Source organism: Schistocerca americana, unplaced genomic scaffold (assembly GCF_021461395.2).
Source record: "Schistocerca americana isolate TAMUIC-IGC-003095 unplaced genomic scaffold, iqSchAmer2.1 HiC_scaffold_282, whole genome shotgun sequence".
Classification (NCBI taxonomy): Eukaryota; Metazoa; Arthropoda; class Insecta; order Orthoptera; family Acrididae; genus Schistocerca; species Schistocerca americana.
This window is the reverse complement of record NW_025725997.1, coordinates 16192-25949: the sequence shown is the minus strand read 5'-3', so window position 1 is coordinate 25949 and position 9758 is coordinate 16192. Positions and strand designations below refer to the sequence as shown.

The 9758-nt window shown below is 53.2% G+C and overlaps 32 non-coding genes across 32 annotated transcripts; 13 read left to right on the top strand and 19 right to left on the bottom strand.

Annotated features, from left to right (window-relative positions):
- Positions 1–30: 30 nt before the first annotated feature.
- Positions 31–122, bottom strand: Trnai-uau. Its single transcript is given in 2 exon segments — positions 31–66; positions 85–122. It is a non-coding gene; the product is annotated as a tRNA-Ile (tRNA).
- Positions 123–500: 378 nt separating this feature from the next.
- Trnar-acg lies at positions 501–573 on the top strand. The gene has a single exon. It is a non-coding gene; the product is annotated as a tRNA-Arg (tRNA).
- A 287-nt stretch (positions 574–860) lies between these two features.
- Positions 861–932, top strand: Trnam-cau. The gene has a single exon. It is a non-coding gene; the product is annotated as a tRNA-Met (tRNA).
- A 245-nt stretch (positions 933–1177) lies between these two features.
- On the bottom strand, positions 1178–1249 carry Trnad-guc. Its single transcript has one exon. It is a non-coding gene; the product is annotated as a tRNA-Asp (tRNA).
- Positions 1250–1356: 107 nt separating this feature from the next.
- Positions 1357–1428, bottom strand: Trnad-guc. Its single transcript has one exon. It is a non-coding gene; the product is annotated as a tRNA-Asp (tRNA).
- Positions 1429–1535: 107 nt separating this feature from the next.
- On the bottom strand, positions 1536–1627 carry Trnai-uau. The gene is given in 2 exon segments: positions 1536–1571; positions 1590–1627. It is a non-coding gene; the product is annotated as a tRNA-Ile (tRNA).
- Positions 1628–2005: 378 nt separating this feature from the next.
- On the top strand, positions 2006–2078 carry Trnar-acg. Its single transcript has one exon. It is a non-coding gene; the product is annotated as a tRNA-Arg (tRNA).
- A 287-nt stretch (positions 2079–2365) lies between these two features.
- Trnam-cau lies at positions 2366–2437 on the top strand. Its single transcript has one exon. It is a non-coding gene; the product is annotated as a tRNA-Met (tRNA).
- A 245-nt stretch (positions 2438–2682) lies between these two features.
- On the bottom strand, positions 2683–2754 carry Trnad-guc. Its single transcript has one exon. It is a non-coding gene; the product is annotated as a tRNA-Asp (tRNA).
- A 107-nt stretch (positions 2755–2861) lies between these two features.
- Positions 2862–2933, bottom strand: Trnad-guc. Its single transcript has one exon. It is a non-coding gene; the product is annotated as a tRNA-Asp (tRNA).
- Positions 2934–3040: 107 nt separating this feature from the next.
- Positions 3041–3132, bottom strand: Trnai-uau. Its single transcript is given in 2 exon segments — positions 3041–3076; positions 3095–3132. It is a non-coding gene; the product is annotated as a tRNA-Ile (tRNA).
- Positions 3133–3510: 378 nt separating this feature from the next.
- On the top strand, positions 3511–3583 carry Trnar-acg. Its single transcript has one exon. It is a non-coding gene; the product is annotated as a tRNA-Arg (tRNA).
- Positions 3584–3870: 287 nt separating this feature from the next.
- Trnam-cau lies at positions 3871–3942 on the top strand. Its single transcript has one exon. It is a non-coding gene; the product is annotated as a tRNA-Met (tRNA).
- Positions 3943–4187: 245 nt separating this feature from the next.
- On the bottom strand, positions 4188–4259 carry Trnad-guc. The gene has a single exon. It is a non-coding gene; the product is annotated as a tRNA-Asp (tRNA).
- Positions 4260–4366: 107 nt separating this feature from the next.
- On the bottom strand, positions 4367–4438 carry Trnad-guc. Its single transcript has one exon. It is a non-coding gene; the product is annotated as a tRNA-Asp (tRNA).
- Positions 4439–4545: 107 nt separating this feature from the next.
- Positions 4546–4637, bottom strand: Trnai-uau. Its single transcript is given in 2 exon segments — positions 4546–4581; positions 4600–4637. It is a non-coding gene; the product is annotated as a tRNA-Ile (tRNA).
- Positions 4638–5015: 378 nt separating this feature from the next.
- On the top strand, positions 5016–5088 carry Trnar-acg. The gene has a single exon. It is a non-coding gene; the product is annotated as a tRNA-Arg (tRNA).
- Positions 5089–5375: 287 nt separating this feature from the next.
- Positions 5376–5447, top strand: Trnam-cau. Its single transcript has one exon. It is a non-coding gene; the product is annotated as a tRNA-Met (tRNA).
- Positions 5448–5692: 245 nt separating this feature from the next.
- On the bottom strand, positions 5693–5764 carry Trnad-guc. Its single transcript has one exon. It is a non-coding gene; the product is annotated as a tRNA-Asp (tRNA).
- A 107-nt stretch (positions 5765–5871) lies between these two features.
- On the bottom strand, positions 5872–5943 carry Trnad-guc. The gene has a single exon. It is a non-coding gene; the product is annotated as a tRNA-Asp (tRNA).
- Positions 5944–6050: 107 nt separating this feature from the next.
- On the bottom strand, positions 6051–6142 carry Trnai-uau. The gene is given in 2 exon segments: positions 6051–6086; positions 6105–6142. It is a non-coding gene; the product is annotated as a tRNA-Ile (tRNA).
- Positions 6143–6520: 378 nt separating this feature from the next.
- Positions 6521–6593, top strand: Trnar-acg. The gene has a single exon. It is a non-coding gene; the product is annotated as a tRNA-Arg (tRNA).
- A 287-nt stretch (positions 6594–6880) lies between these two features.
- Trnam-cau lies at positions 6881–6952 on the top strand. The gene has a single exon. It is a non-coding gene; the product is annotated as a tRNA-Met (tRNA).
- A 245-nt stretch (positions 6953–7197) lies between these two features.
- Positions 7198–7269, bottom strand: Trnad-guc. Its single transcript has one exon. It is a non-coding gene; the product is annotated as a tRNA-Asp (tRNA).
- Positions 7270–7376: 107 nt separating this feature from the next.
- On the bottom strand, positions 7377–7448 carry Trnad-guc. The gene has a single exon. It is a non-coding gene; the product is annotated as a tRNA-Asp (tRNA).
- Positions 7449–7555: 107 nt separating this feature from the next.
- Trnai-uau lies at positions 7556–7647 on the bottom strand. Its single transcript is given in 2 exon segments — positions 7556–7591; positions 7610–7647. It is a non-coding gene; the product is annotated as a tRNA-Ile (tRNA).
- A 378-nt stretch (positions 7648–8025) lies between these two features.
- Trnar-acg lies at positions 8026–8098 on the top strand. The gene has a single exon. It is a non-coding gene; the product is annotated as a tRNA-Arg (tRNA).
- Positions 8099–8385: 287 nt separating this feature from the next.
- Positions 8386–8457, top strand: Trnam-cau. The gene has a single exon. It is a non-coding gene; the product is annotated as a tRNA-Met (tRNA).
- Positions 8458–8702: 245 nt separating this feature from the next.
- On the bottom strand, positions 8703–8774 carry Trnad-guc. Its single transcript has one exon. It is a non-coding gene; the product is annotated as a tRNA-Asp (tRNA).
- A 107-nt stretch (positions 8775–8881) lies between these two features.
- Trnad-guc lies at positions 8882–8953 on the bottom strand. The gene has a single exon. It is a non-coding gene; the product is annotated as a tRNA-Asp (tRNA).
- Positions 8954–9060: 107 nt separating this feature from the next.
- Positions 9061–9152, bottom strand: Trnai-uau. The gene is given in 2 exon segments: positions 9061–9096; positions 9115–9152. It is a non-coding gene; the product is annotated as a tRNA-Ile (tRNA).
- A 378-nt stretch (positions 9153–9530) lies between these two features.
- On the top strand, positions 9531–9603 carry Trnar-acg. Its single transcript has one exon. It is a non-coding gene; the product is annotated as a tRNA-Arg (tRNA).
- Positions 9604–9758: the final 155 nt, after the last annotated feature.

Genomic DNA, 9758 nt, shown 5'->3' with positions numbered 1-9758 from the left:
GTCAGAGACAGCTGCTAAGAAATAAAAGTATGCCCCAGGTGAGGCTCGAACTCACAACCCCGGCATTGCACACGGCTACTGCCTTATAAGTACCGTGCGCTAACCAATTGCGCCACTGGGGCTACAACAGAGTGCTTTCAGTTAGCGGTATTCACTTTGCTGCAAACCAGTGGTGGCCACAGAAACATACGATCGCCACCTGATGCCATACTGCGACTTTGGCACCTGACTACCAATGCTTCGTGCTATTCTTGTTTCATATGCTACGCTTACATGCACATCAACCGGCTCTCGTCGTCGAGAAAACGTGGGAAAACGCGCGCCTTGCCTTCTGCTACCTGTCGAACAGCGAGAGCAGATGCGTGGCAAGCTCTAAGCTCTGCAGGCGCACTGCGGCCACGCAGCTGCACGAAAGGTACCTTCCTTGGGAGCTTGCTCAGCCATGGAGAACACGTTTCTTAGCGAATTGCACTTGTCTCGTAGAAAGAAATGCTGCCACTGGCCCTGTGGCGCAACGGATAACGCGTCTGACTACGGATCAGAAGATTCCAGGTTCGAATCCTGGCAGGGTCGGCGTTTTGTTAGTTGCCGACGCGTAGCTGGGCAGTGGATTTCGTATGTCGCCGCACCGTGGAGTGCTTTGTTGCTCCTGTGCATCTCGCAGCTGCATGTCGAGTCGATCGTGGTAAATATCGCTGCCTGCAAGCGTCAGCGTAGCGTCAGTCGAGCAAAGTCGAGACAAGTCAAGCTGAGAGCTGTAGGAGATGATACGCAATTAAATACAGGCGTGTGAAAGCGACGCAGACAACACTTTCCAAGTGTCCCACGTCACGTGGCGAAGAGCCGGCGCTACCCCAGGCAGCAGAGTGGCGCAGTGGAAGCGTGCTGGGCCCATAACCCAGAGGTCCGTGGATCGAAACCACGCTCTGCTAAAATTATTTCTTTTGCGGACTGTGCCGAGCTCGATTATTACGCCCACAGCGTCGGCTGGGGTGCTTTGATACAGCGTTAACAGCATTCCCCGCAATTCTGAAATGTGAAGAATGCGAGAACCACTTCCTAAGTTGTAGCATTTTTTAAGATTTTGCGCCAACTACACTCCACGATCGCAAAGTTAATGCTCTTACGACCCACATACGCGCAACACTCGAACAGGGTTGTGAGATAAAAATCGCATCTCCCCGGCGGGGAATCGAACCCCGGTCTCCCGCGTGACAGGCGGGGATACTAACCACTATACTACCGAGGATGCGCTGTAGACAGGTGCCTGTGTGCGAGAGATATGGTGCTAGTAGCCGCAAACGACCTACACTAAGTTCAGCGAGTGATAGAGCAGCAATTAAAAATCGGATGTGCCTCCCCGGCGGGGAATCGAACCCCGGTCTCCCGCGTGACAGGCGGGGATACTAACCACTATACTACCGAGGAAGACGCAGCTAGCGTCTCGAATGCACAATTATGTTACTCAAATAGCTGATACATCTCAAACCTAGCCTCCTGTTGCTGTCAGAGACAGCTGCTAAGAAATAAAAGTATGCCCCAGGTGAGGCTCGAACTCACAACCCCGGCATTGCACACGGCTACTGCCTTATAAGTACCGTGCGCTAACCAATTGCGCCACTGGGGCTACAACAGAGTGCTTTCAGTTAGCGGTATTCACTTTGCTGCAAACCAGTGGTGGCCACAGAAACATACGATCGCCACCTGATGCCATACTGCGACTTTGGCACCTGACTACCAATGCTTCGTGCTATTCTTGTTTCATATGCTACGCTTACATGCACATCAACCGGCTCTCGTCGTCGAGAAAACGTGGGAAAACGCGCGCCTTGCCTTCTGCTACCTGTCGAACAGCGAGAGCAGATGCGTGGCAAGCTCTAAGCTCTGCAGGCGCACTGCGGCCACGCAGCTGCACGAAAGGTACCTTCCTTGGGAGCTTGCTCAGCCATGGAGAACACGTTTCTTAGCGAATTGCACTTGTCTCGTAGAAAGAAATGCTGCCACTGGCCCTGTGGCGCAACGGATAACGCGTCTGACTACGGATCAGAAGATTCCAGGTTCGAATCCTGGCAGGGTCGGCGTTTTGTTAGTTGCCGACGCGTAGCTGGGCAGTGGATTTCGTATGTCGCCGCACCGTGGAGTGCTTTGTTGCTCCTGTGCATCTCGCAGCTGCATGTCGAGTCGATCGTGGTAAATATCGCTGCCTGCAAGCGTCAGCGTAGCGTCAGTCGAGCAAAGTCGAGACAAGTCAAGCTGAGAGCTGTAGGAGATGATACGCAATTAAATACAGGCGTGTGAAAGCGACGCAGACAACACTTTCCAAGTGTCCCACGTCACGTGGCGAAGAGCCGGCGCTACCCCAGGCAGCAGAGTGGCGCAGTGGAAGCGTGCTGGGCCCATAACCCAGAGGTCCGTGGATCGAAACCACGCTCTGCTAAAATTATTTCTTTTGCGGACTGTGCCGAGCTCGATTATTACGCCCACAGCGTCGGCTGGGGTGCTTTGATACAGCGTTAACAGCATTCCCCGCAATTCTGAAATGTGAAGAATGCGAGAACCACTTCCTAAGTTGTAGCATTTTTTAAGATTTTGCGCCAACTACACTCCACGATCGCAAAGTTAATGCTCTTACGACCCACATACGCGCAACACTCGAACAGGGTTGTGAGATAAAAATCGCATCTCCCCGGCGGGGAATCGAACCCCGGTCTCCCGCGTGACAGGCGGGGATACTAACCACTATACTACCGAGGATGCGCTGTAGACAGGTGCCTGTGTGCGAGAGATATGGTGCTAGTAGCCGCAAACGACCTACACTAAGTTCAGCGAGTGATAGAGCAGCAATTAAAAATCGGATGTGCCTCCCCGGCGGGGAATCGAACCCCGGTCTCCCGCGTGACAGGCGGGGATACTAACCACTATACTACCGAGGAAGACGCAGCTAGCGTCTCGAATGCACAATTATGTTACTCAAATAGCTGATACATCTCAAACCTAGCCTCCTGTTGCTGTCAGAGACAGCTGCTAAGAAATAAAAGTATGCCCCAGGTGAGGCTCGAACTCACAACCCCGGCATTGCTCACGGCTACTGCCTTATAAGTACCGTGCGCTAACCAATTGCGCCACTGGGGCTACAACAGAGTGCTTTCAGTTAGCGGTATTCACTTTGCTGCAAACCAGTGGTGGCCACAGAAACATACGATCGCCACCTGATGCCATACTGCGACTTTGGCACCTGACTACCAATGCTTCGTGCTATTCTTGTTTCATATGCTACGCTTACATGCACATCAACCGGCTCTCGTCGTCGAGAAAACGTGGGAAAACGCGCGCCTTGCCTTCTGCTACCTGTCGAACAGCGAGAGCAGATGCGTGGCAAGCTCTAAGCTCTGCAGGCGCACTGCGGCCACGCAGCTGCACGAAAGGTACCTTCCTTGGGAGCTTGCTCAGCCATGGAGAACGCGTTTCTTAGCGAATTGCACTTGTCTCGTAGAAAGAAATGCTGCCACTGGCCCTGTGGCGCAACGGATAACGCGTCTGACTACGGATCAGAAGATTCCAGGTTCGAATCCTGGCAGGGTCGGCGTTTTGTTAGTTGCCGACGCGTAGCTGGGCAGTGGATTTCGTATGTCGCCGCACCGTGGAGTGCTTTGTTGCTCCTGTGCATCTCGCAGCTGCATGTCGAGTCGATCGTGGTAAATATCGCTGCCTGCAAGCGTCAGCGTAGCGTCAGTCGAGCAAAGTCGAGACAAGTCAAGCTGAGAGCTGTAGGAGATGATACGCAATTAAATACAGGCGTGTGAAAGCGACGCAGACAACACTTTCCAAGTGTCCCACGTCACGTGGCGAAGAGCCGGCGCTACCCCAGGCAGCAGAGTGGCGCAGTGGAAGCGTGCTGGGCCCATAACCCAGAGGTCCGTGGATCGAAACCACGCTCTGCTAAAATTATTTCTTTTGCGGACTGTGCCGAGCTCGATTATTACGCCCACAGCGTCGGCTGGGGTGCTTTGATACAGCGTTAACAGCATTCCCCGCAATTCTGAAATGTGAAGAATGCGAGAACCACTTCCTAAGTTGTAGCATTTTTTAAGATTTTGCGCCAACTACACTCCACGATCGCAAAGTTAATGCTCTTACGACCCACATACGCGCAACACTCGAACAGGGTTGTGAGATAAAAATCGCATCTCCCCGGCGGGGAATCGAACCCCGGTCTCCCGCGTGACAGGCGGGGATACTAACCACTATACTACCGAGGATGCGCTGTAGACAGGTGCCTGTGTGCGAGAGATATGGTGCTAGTAGCCGCAAACGACCTACACTAAGTTCAGCGAGTGATAGAGCAGCAATTAAAAATCGGATGTGCCTCCCCGGCGGGGAATCGAACCCCGGTCTCCCGCGTGACAGGCGGGGATACTAACCACTATACTACCGAGGAAGACGCAGCTAGCGTCTCGAATGCACAATTATGTTACTCAAATAGCTGATACATCTCAAACCTAGCCTCCTGTTGCTGTCAGAGACAGCTGCTAAGAAATAAAAGTATGCCCCAGGTGAGGCTCGAACTCACAACCCCGGCATTGCACACGGCTACTGCCTTATAAGTACCGTGCGCTAACCAATTGCGCCACTGGGGCTACAACAGAGTGCTTTCAGTTAGCGGTATTCACTTTGCTGCAAACCAGTGGTGGCCACAGAAACATACGATCGCCACCTGATGCCATACTGCGACTTTGGCACCTGACTACCAATGCTTCGTGCTATTCTTGTTTCATATGCTACGCTTACATGCACATCAACCGGCTCTCGTCGTCGAGAAAACGTGGGAAAACGCGCGCCTTGCCTTCTGCTACCTGTCGAACAGCGAGAGCAGATGCGTGGCAAGCTCTAAGCTCTGCAGGCGCACTGCGGCCACGCAGCTGCACGAAAGGTACCTTCCTTGGGAGCTTGCTCAGCCATGGAGAACACGTTTCTTAGCGAATTGCACTTGTCTCGTAGAAAGAAATGCTGCCACTGGCCCTGTGGCGCAACGGATAACGCGTCTGACTACGGATCAGAAGATTCCAGGTTCGAATCCTGGCAGGGTCGGCGTTTTGTTAGTTGCCGACGCGTAGCTGGGCAGTGGATTTCGTATGTCGCCGCACCGTGGAGTGCTTTGTTGCTCCTGTGCATCTCGCAGCTGCATGTCGAGTCGATCGTGGTAAATATCGCTGCCTGCAAGCGTCAGCGTAGCGTCAGTCGAGCAAAGTCGAGACAAGTCAAGCTGAGAGCTGTAGGAGATGATACGCAATTAAATACAGGCGTGTGAAAGCGACGCAGACAACACTTTCCAAGTGTCCCACGTCACGTGGCGAAGAGCCGGCGCTACCCCAGGCAGCAGAGTGGCGCAGTGGAAGCGTGCTGGGCCCATAACCCAGAGGTCCGTGGATCGAAACCACGCTCTGCTAAAATTATTTCTTTTGCGGACTGTGCCGAGCTCGATTATTACGCCCACAGCGTCGGCTGGGGTGCTTTGATACAGCGTTAACAGCATTCCCCGCAATTCTGAAATGTGAAGAATGCGAGAACCACTTCCTAAGTTGTAGCATTTTTTAAGATTTTGCGCCAACTACACTCCACGATCGCAAAGTTAATGCTCTTACGACCCACATACGCGCAACACTCGAACAGGGTTGTGAGATAAAAATCGCATCTCCCCGGCGGGGAATCGAACCCCGGTCTCCCGCGTGACAGGCGGGGATACTAACCACTATACTACCGAGGATGCGCTGTAGACAGGTGCCTGTGTGCGAGAGATATGGTGCTAGTAGCCGCAAACGACCTACACTAAGTTCAGCGAGTGATAGAGCAGCAATTAAAAATCGGATGTGCCTCCCCGGCGGGGAATCGAACCCCGGTCTCCCGCGTGACAGGCGGGGATACTAACCACTATACTACCGAGGAAGACGCAGCTAGCGTCTCGAATGCACAATTATGTTACTCAAATAGCTGATACATCTCAAACCTAGCCTCCTGTTGCTGTCAGAGACAGCTGCTAAGAAATAAAAGTATGCCCCAGGTGAGGCTCGAACTCACAACCCCGGCATTGCACACGGCTACTGCCTTATAAGTACCGTGCGCTAACCAATTGCGCCACTGGGGCTACAACAGAGTGCTTTCAGTTAGCGGTATTCACTTTGCTGCAAACCAGTGGTGGCCACAGAAACATACGATCGCCACCTGATGCCATACTGCGACTTTGGCACCTGACTACCAATGCTTCGTGCTATTCTTGTTTCATATGCTACGCTTACATGCACATCAACCGGCTCTCGTCGTCGAGAAAACGTGGGAAAACGCGCGCCTTGCCTTCTGCTACCTGTCGAACAGCGAGAGCAGATGCGTGGCAAGCTCTAAGCTCTGCAGGCGCACTGCGGCCACGCAGCTGCACGAAAGGTACCTTCCTTGGGAGCTTGCTCAGCCATGGAGAACACGTTTCTTAGCGAATTGCACTTGTCTCGTAGAAAGAAATGCTGCCACTGGCCCTGTGGCGCAACGGATAACGCGTCTGACTACGGATCAGAAGATTCCAGGTTCGAATCCTGGCAGGGTCGGCGTTTTGTTAGTTGCCGACGCGTAGCTGGGCAGTGGATTTCGTATGTCGCCGCACCGTGGAGTGCTTTGTTGCTCCTGTGCATCTCGCAGCTGCATGTCGAGTCGATCGTGGTAAATATCGCTGCCTGCAAGCGTCAGCGTAGCGTCAGTCGAGCAAAGTCGAGACAAGTCAAGCTGAGAGCTGTAGGAGATGATACGCAATTAAATACAGGCGTGTGAAAGCGACGCAGACAACACTTTCCAAGTGTCCCACGTCACGTGGCGAAGAGCCGGCGCTACCCCAGGCAGCAGAGTGGCGCAGTGGAAGCGTGCTGGGCCCATAACCCAGAGGTCCGTGGATCGAAACCACGCTCTGCTAAAATTATTTCTTTTGCGGACTGTGCCGAGCTCGATTATTACGCCCACAGCGTCGGCTGGGGTGCTTTGATACAGCGTTAACAGCATTCCCCGCAATTCTGAAATGTGAAGAATGCGAGAACCACTTCCTAAGTTGTAGCATTTTTTAAGATTTTGCGCCAACTACACTCCACGATCGCAAAGTTAATGCTCTTACGACCCACATACGCGCAACACTCGAACAGGGTTGTGAGATAAAAATCGCATCTCCCCGGCGGGGAATCGAACCCCGGTCTCCCGCGTGACAGGCGGGGATACTAACCACTATACTACCGAGGATGCGCTGTAGACAGGTGCCTGTGTGCGAGAGATATGGTGCTAGTAGCCGCAAACGACCTACACTAAGTTCAGCGAGTGATAGAGCAGCAATTAAAAATCGGATGTGCCTCCCCGGCGGGGAATCGAACCCCGGTCTCCCGCGTGACAGGCGGGGATACTAACCACTATACTACCGAGGAAGACGCAGCTAGCGTCTCGAATGCACAATTATGTTACTCAAATAGCTGATACATCTCAAACCTAGCCTCCTGTTGCTGTCAGAGACAGCTGCTAAGAAATAAAAGTATGCCCCAGGTGAGGCTCGAACTCACAACCCCGGCATTGCACACGGCTACTGCCTTATAAGTACCGTGCGCTAACCAATTGCGCCACTGGGGCTACAACAGAGTGCTTTCAGTTAGCGGTATTCACTTTGCTGCAAACCAGTGGTGGCCACAGAAACATACGATCGCCACCTGATGCCATACTGCGACTTTGGCACCTGACTACCAATGCTTCGTGCTATTCTTGTTTCATATGCTACGCTTACATGCACATCAACCGGCTCTCGTCGTCGAGAAAACGTGGGAAAACGCGCGCCTTGCCTTCTGCTACCTGTCGAACAGCGAGAGCAGATGCGTGGCAAGCTCTAAGCTCTGCAGGCGCACTGCGGCCACGCAGCTGCACGAAAGGTACCTTCCTTGGGAGCTTGCTCAGCCATGGAGAACACGTTTCTTAGCGAATTGCACTTGTCTCGTAGAAAGAAATGCTGCCACTGGCCCTGTGGCGCAACGGATAACGCGTCTGACTACGGATCAGAAGATTCCAGGTTCGAATCCTGGCAGGGTCGGCGTTTTGTTAGTTGCCGACGCGTAGCTGGGCAGTGGATTTCGTATGTCGCCGCACCGTGGAGTGCTTTGTTGCTCCTGTGCATCTCGCAGCTGCATGTCGAGTCGATCGTGGTAAATATCGCTGCCTGCAAGCGTCAGCGTAGCGTCAGTCGAGCAAAGTCGAGACAAGTCAAGCTGAGAGCTGTAGGAGATGATACGCAATTAAATACAGGCGTGTGAAAGCGACGCAGACAACACTTTCCAAGTGTCCCACGTCACGTGGCGAAGAGCCGGCGCTACCCCAGGCAGCAGAGTGGCGCAGTGGAAGCGTGCTGGGCCCATAACCCAGAGGTCCGTGGATCGAAACCACGCTCTGCTAAAATTATTTCTTTTGCGGACTGTGCCGAGCTCGATTATTACGCCCACAGCGTCGGCTGGGGTGCTTTGATACAGCGTTAACAGCATTCCCCGCAATTCTGAAATGTGAAGAATGCGAGAACCACTTCCTAAGTTGTAGCATTTTTTAAGATTTTGCGCCAACTACACTCCACGATCGCAAAGTTAATGCTCTTACGACCCACATACGCGCAACACTCGAACAGGGTTGTGAGATAAAAATCGCATCTCCCCGGCGGGGAATCGAACCCCGGTCTCCCGCGTGACAGGCGGGGATACTAACCACTATACTACCGAGGATGCGCTGTAGACAGGTGCCTGTGTGCGAGAGATATGGTGCTAGTAGCCGCAAACGACCTACACTAAGTTCAGCGAGTGATAGAGCAGCAATTAAAAATCGGATGTGCCTCCCCGGCGGGGAATCGAACCCCGGTCTCCCGCGTGACAGGCGGGGATACTAACCACTATACTACCGAGGAAGACGCAGCTAGCGTCTCGAATGCACAATTATGTTACTCAAATAGCTGATACATCTCAAACCTAGCCTCCTGTTGCTGTCAGAGACAGCTGCTAAGAAATAAAAGTATGCCCCAGGTGAGGCTCGAACTCACAACCCCGGCATTGCACACGGCTACTGCCTTATAAGTACCGTGCGCTAACCAATTGCGCCACTGGGGCTACAACAGAGTGCTTTCAGTTAGCGGTATTCACTTTGCTGCAAACCAGTGGTGGCCACAGAAACATACGATCGCCACCTGATGCCATACTGCGACTTTGGCACCTGACTACCAATGCTTCGTGCTATTCTTGTTTCATATGCTACGCTTACATGCACATCAACCGGCTCTCGTCGTCGAGAAAACGTGGGAAAACGCGCGCCTTGCCTTCTGCTACCTGTCGAACAGCGAGAGCAGATGCGTGGCAAGCTCTAAGCTCTGCAGGCGCACTGCGGCCACGCAGCTGCACGAAAGGTACCTTCCTTGGGAGCTTGCTCAGCCATGGAGAACACGTTTCTTAGCGAATTGCACTTGTCTCGTAGAAAGAAATGCTGCCACTGGCCCTGTGGCGCAACGGATAACGCGTCTGACTACGGATCAGAAGATTCCAGGTTCGAATCCTGGCAGGGTCGGCGTTTTGTTAGTTGCCGACGCGTAGCTGGGCAGTGGATTTCGTATGTCGCCGCACCGTGGAGTGCTTTGTTGCTCCTGTGCATCTCGCAGCTGCATGTCGAGTCGATCGTGGTAAATATCGCTGCCTGCAAGCGTCAGCGTAGCGTCAGTCGAG